This window comes from Diabrotica virgifera, chromosome 10 (genome assembly GCF_917563875.1).
Source record: "Diabrotica virgifera virgifera chromosome 10, PGI_DIABVI_V3a".
In the NCBI taxonomy this organism is placed as follows: domain Eukaryota; kingdom Metazoa; phylum Arthropoda; class Insecta; order Coleoptera; family Chrysomelidae; genus Diabrotica; species Diabrotica virgifera.
The window spans coordinates 116575203-116581702 of NC_065452.1; positions in this window are offsets into that span (position 1 = coordinate 116575203).

The window sequence follows — 6500 nt, forward strand, 5'->3', positions numbered from 1 at the left end:
AATTGTAATAGCTTGAAATTTCTTTTTCTTTTGTGCAAATCTTTTAATACAAAATACAAATCCCATTCTTTAAAATGGCATTAATGAGATTCCTTAATTAAACAAATTAGCTGTGAATTTAAAAAAAAACACATGCTAACTTTGTCCCAAATGAACCCAGTCTAAATTTCTTTATTTGAAAATTCGTGTTAAAATACTAGCTTTTCGAATATATAAAAAGATTGTTTCTACGGATAATATTTTTAAAGCTATTCTAAATGTTTATAAACTACAAAATTTCAAAAATTTGGCATTATAATTTTTTCTATATAAATTAATTTTTTTATCTTTTTTTAATACATTTTGATACTAACACTATTTTGCTTTTATATGGCATAATCATAATTGCCCTATCTTTATTATTTTCTGTCTTATGTAATTGCAAAATAAATGTCTCTGAGATAAACAAATAGAATAACTTTTAAACTAACTAATGGATCGGTCTCAAATTTTGAGGATTTGTTAAGTACCACAATACCCAACTTTGGGCAAAACCTTAAAATTCTACGTTAAAGGACATCGCACACATCTTATGGAAAATATAATGTCACTCAAATTCAATAAAATTTATACCAATAGATTCGTTTTAAATTAACGATCAAATCTTATCATTGCGCCAACTCTCTATTTTCAAAAATAAGAGCAGAAATTGATATAAATAAATCTGAAATCAAATGGGTAGGTACATAAGTTAGAGAGAGAAAAAATATTTTAAAATACCCAGATTTTCGGTACTCCATAAATCAGCGGATTAGTTTCACTAATCCGCTTAGGCCCAGCGGGATTTAAGCTGTTATGAATAGCACTCAGAGCAATAATGATTGTAAACTAACATTTTATGGACTCCAAAAATGTGATTTCGATAAACTTGATGTGATAATAATTGCAATTTGCGCCGTAATTAGTCATAATTAAGAGTTGGCGCAATGATAAGAATTGATCGTTATATTAAAACGAATCTAATCGTATAAATTTTATTGAATTTGAGTGACATTATATTTTCCATAAGATGTGTGCGATGTCCTTTAATAAAAGTTATCAACAAAAATCGATTTTCATTTATTTTGCAATTTGCGAAGCAGCAAATTGTCTTCTTAACATTCAAAATCGGTATTTTGAAGCTTTTTTAATTTTCTAAAAAATAAAATTTTGTAGTTTTAACTATTTAGCTTTTTAGTGGGTGCAAAAAATCGAAAAAATCGCGTATTTTGCACTAAATTGTTAATAATTAAGAAACGGACGCGAACTCTAGGCAGGAAATAGGTAGGTTTTCTTCCTATATGTTTACAATAACTAAAAAAGTAGTCAGCTGCCTGGATCTTTGAGTGTCCTGAGACAATTCTCTGGGCTATAAGAGAGACAATAAGTTTGTTCTAGCAAACAGTCAAACTAGTCAGAAACCGTCAGGAAACAGTTGGTCAGTGAGAGAACATAATACAGTCACCAGTGCTATCCCCTCTACTCGCGCTGGTCGACTATTCACTGATGGTTTTAAACCGTTTGAAACTGATGATAAAACAAACCTTATATTAACCGGCTTCATTAAACTGCAAATGGAACAATCACATAGTAAATGTTCAAGAGGCTCCAACTTATATTTGTTGCAAATAGGATATATTTCAGATGGTAGTCTAATGTCTAATATATATTATCCCATTATAGGTGAATTTTAATAGGTACATAGTACATAGCGATTAGATGTTCCAAGTTGCGCCATGATACTCATTTTTTGATGCTGTACTGTGGTATCTACGGATCAATGTTTGTAAGTAGTTAAGAATGTTGATATGAACGCTTAAGGCACGTATCCATTACGTTGGTGCTCCCTGCTCCGTGTAACTGCTCCAATGGATATGTCATGCGCTCCTCTACATATAAACCGTCACCGATTAGATCGCCGAGGGTGAGCACCAACGTATCCACTATGTTGAGCAGCTACACGCAGCACGAAGCACCAACGTAATGGATACATGCTTTTACACGTCTTCTTGATTAAGCACATCCATACATGCTTTTCTTGTATTTTAACAGCCAATTAGAAATTTTTCCCTCGCAAGAGAATTCGTAGTATAATATTTAAAAATATTGCTTGGCTGAGCCAATTTAAAGTAAGCTTGAAAATAGCGAACGAATTTTTTGACCTTCATGTTTCCAATCTAAAATGTAAAATAAAAAAACGTTATTTGTACTCTTTCCAAGTGGACAGGTCAACATATCTCATTTCTCAAACGCGTACAGAGTTCATAACAAAGCTTTGAACTAACGAATCGAAAAGTTGCACACGAGATGTCCAAGAATTCATTTTGGTTTTGGCCATTAAACCTATTACATTGCCAATTGCATAACCACTGTTGTATCAGCAATTGCTTTAAAAAGTGATGTTGTGGTTAGGGTAACGTGACTCCTAAAGATTACACCCCAATGCCAAATAGTTTTTGCCACAGACTGATGCATCTTTTGAAGTGTCTTTGTGTAATTCTGAGCAGGAATTTTTCCAGGTTTTTACAATGCTCTCTCAGGGCCGCGCCGTCCACGTGTGCAATGTGTGCGGCGCACACAGGCGCCAGCAATTAAGGCGCGCCACTAGAGTTTTCAGAAAAATTTTAGGTGGGTCAAAATAACAATTACCCATTTTTTTTTTCAGCTTCTACCAAACGTTGGGATATCGTAAAACAACACTTTGCAAGGCTGGCGTTAAAGCATTTATCTAATACATGATGGTCCAGCAGAATTGATGCTTTAATGCCATTATACAAAAATTTGTCAGAAATTTATTATGCTATATGTGATATAACATATTCCGATAAATATTGTGATTCAAAATATCAAGCTATACGTAAGAGAATAGATGTTTTGGAGATAAAATATCAACAAGATAAAATATCAACATTTACATTCATATGCTCAGTTGCTCAGTCTACATGCCTATGGTATAAAGTTCTGATGAAAGTTAATTACGTTAGCAAAATTTTGCAATCAAAAACAATGAATATGCAGCTGGCCCTAAATGCTTTACAAGAGATAAAACAATTGTTGCTCGAGTTTCGGAGAGATAGCAAATTTAATGATGTTATTACTACAGCAAATGAAACTGCAGAGAAACTAGATGTGGAGCCCAGTTATCAACGAGCCACATAGTTACGGCTGCGGAAAAAAGCTGACAGTTCGATTACGAACATAAAGACGAACCGATTTTGGATCCTAAAATGTCAGTGAATGAAAGATTTTCATATCGGAAAATCATGTTAATTCTTTCCAATTTTTATATAATTTGAACAACAGTACAGAAGACTCAGAATTAAAACATTTGTGTAGAAATTTGAAAAAAAACTGAGTTTTGATTAGTGTGAGGAATCTCAGTAGATCTGTTATAGTCAAAATTACAAAAAAAAGTTATTGACAAAAATTGTAGGCAGCTTTACACTCCACATTTTAAAATTAGTTACAATCTTACAGGGTGTTTCATAAGATGGTGGCAGACCAAACTTATGTTTTTTTTAAATGGAACACCCTGTATTTTATTTTAAATTTAAAATCTGCTTCACTTCCACATCACAACAATGTAAAGTTTTATTATGTTATACCGGGTATTTAAAAAGTTATAACCAACATTACCTGAAAATCGTATCAAGTTTAACTCCCTGTATAATTAAAAAGGAGTATAGGAACATTGATTTATTGCAACCATAGTTTTTTAATAATTGTTAAAAATTATAAAACATATTCGTTTTCATCATATTCGTTAAATCAAATACAGGGTAAGTCAAAATGTAAGTACATTATTTTCTTGGTAATTTTAAATAGAACACCCTGTATTTTATATCACTATCGAAAAGTACTAATATCGTACTTCAAATTTTATGAAATACTCCCTATACCTAAAGTTATCAGTTTTCTAGATCTTTGTATTTTTCCATCAAAGTATTAATTTGGTAGATATTTTAACGTTTACCAATAAGTATTATTGTGAGTTGGCCATGATTGATTTGTCAGAAACTGACAGTTTGACATTATTCTTTATTAATTCAGTATTGGAATACACCGTAAATTAGCAACAATTATTATTTAGTAATTGAGTAATTAATTCAATTTAAATTAGCAATAATGAATTTTAGTACTGATGAAATGGTAGATATGATCTGGATTTTGGGGGAATGCAATAAAAATTCATTACTATCAGCTAGCATTGATCAAGAACGGTTTCCAGATAGGCGGCAACCTAGACAAGATACATTTGAAAAATTGAAAGATCAATTTAACCGCACTGGTTCAGTGAATTATGAAAAACATAAACGAACAAAAACTAGTGTGACAGAGGAAAACGAAATGAGTGTGTTGATGGCAGTTACAGAAAACCCACACACAAGTATAAGGAGTATTTCCAATGAACAAGAACTTAGTTACTACTCTGTTCAAAACATTATATCTAAAAACAAGATCCACCCTTATATTCAAAAGCACCAAGAATTAAATAATGATGATTTTCAGAAACGAATAGTATTTTGTGAATGGGCCTTAGAAAAAATTAATGAGCAGAGAGATTTTTTGATTATGTCGTATTGGGTGATGAAGCTACATTCCATCGAAATGGTTCTGTTAATAGGCATAACTTTCACTACTATTCAACAAGTAATTCATACCACATAGTAACACATAGTCAAACAGGATGGTCTCTAAATGAGTGGGGAGGTATCGTCGGTAACCATGTAATAGGACCATCTTTTTTTGAAGATAAATTAAATGGTGAGATTTATTTAGATTTTATCGTAAATCAGTTACCGATATTATTAGAAGAGGTTCCACTTAGCGAACGGCTCCACGGGCGAGAAATTGACGCTAGCAGTAGCAGTAAAATGAACTTAAGGTTCCGCGGAACGGAATAGGAATAGCCGAACTGTACCGACTATAGGACTTGTGCGTAGTCGGTTCAGTTCGGCTATTCCCATTCTGTTCCGCGGAACCTTAAGTTCATTTTACTGCTACTGCTAGCGTCAATTTCTCGCCCGTGGAGCCGTAGCCTTAATATACGTGAACAAATGTGGTTTCTACATGACGGTGCTCCTGCGCACCACAACGAATTAGTACGTGGTGAACTTAATGATCAGTTTGGTCAAAGATAGATCGGAAGGGATGGACCGGTAAGGTGGCCCTCAATTTCACCAGATTTCAATAAAATCATTTTTTTGGGGTTACGTTAAGAACGAAGTATATAAAATATCTCCAATAACAAGGGATGATATGAAAAATAGAATCCGAATTGCATTTCAAAATATTTCTTTACAAATGCTTAGTAATGTAAGCAACTATTTCAATGACCGCTTTCAAGTATGCATAGATATTTTGGGAGGTCATTTTGAACACCTTACTTAAGTAAGATAAGTTAAAATTACTAATTAATGTCAAACTGTCAGTTTCTGACAAATCAATCATGGCCAACTCACAATAATTATTATTGGTAAACGTTAAATATCTACCAAATTAATACTTTGAGGGAAAAATAAAAATATCTAGAAAACTGATAATTTTAGGTATAGGGAGTACTTCATAAAATTTGAAGTACGATATTAGTACTTTTCGATAGTGATATAAAATACAGGGTGTTCTATTTAAAATTACCAAGAAAATAATGTACTTGCATTTTGACTTACCCTGTATTTGATTTAACGAATATTATAAAAACGAATATGTTTTATAATTTTTAACAATTATTAAAAAACTATGGTTGCAATAGATCGATGTTCCTATACTCCTTTTTAATTACGCAGGAAGTTAAACTTGATACGATTTTCAGGTAATATTGGTTATAACTTTTTAAATACCCGGTATAACATAATAAAACTTTACATTGTTGTGATGTGGAAGTCAAGCAGATTTCAAATTTAAAATAAAATACAGGGTGTTCCATTTAAAAACACATAAGTTTGGTCTGCCACCATCTTATGGAACACCCTGTAAAATTGTAACTAATTTTAAAATGTGGAGTTTAAGGCTGCCTACAATTTTTGTTAATAAATTTTTTTTGTAATTTTTATTATAACAGATCTACTGAGCTTCCTCACACTAATCAATCACCCTGTAGAAGGAGACGATTTCTTTGAAAAATTATATGAGCTTTTATTAAAACAATTAAATAATGATGTTTGTAAAATTTTAAAATATACATTTTTTAAGGAATTAACTGTTTCTTGATGTGCCTATCCGTAACGAATTTTAACGATCATCGTGTCAATAATTATCTTAGCTGCAGTGCGCAAAAACTGCGCAGATGTTGTGTTGAACCAGGTTCTGAGGTTCTTTAACCAGGATGTTCTTCCTTCTTCTTCCTGGACCTCGCTTTCCAAATATTTTGCCTTACACGATGGCTTGTAGGAGAACATGTCTGGATTCATTTCGCATAAAGTGTACAAAGTATTTTAACTTCGAGATTTGATGGTAGTCAGTACCTCTCGGTTCTTGTTCAT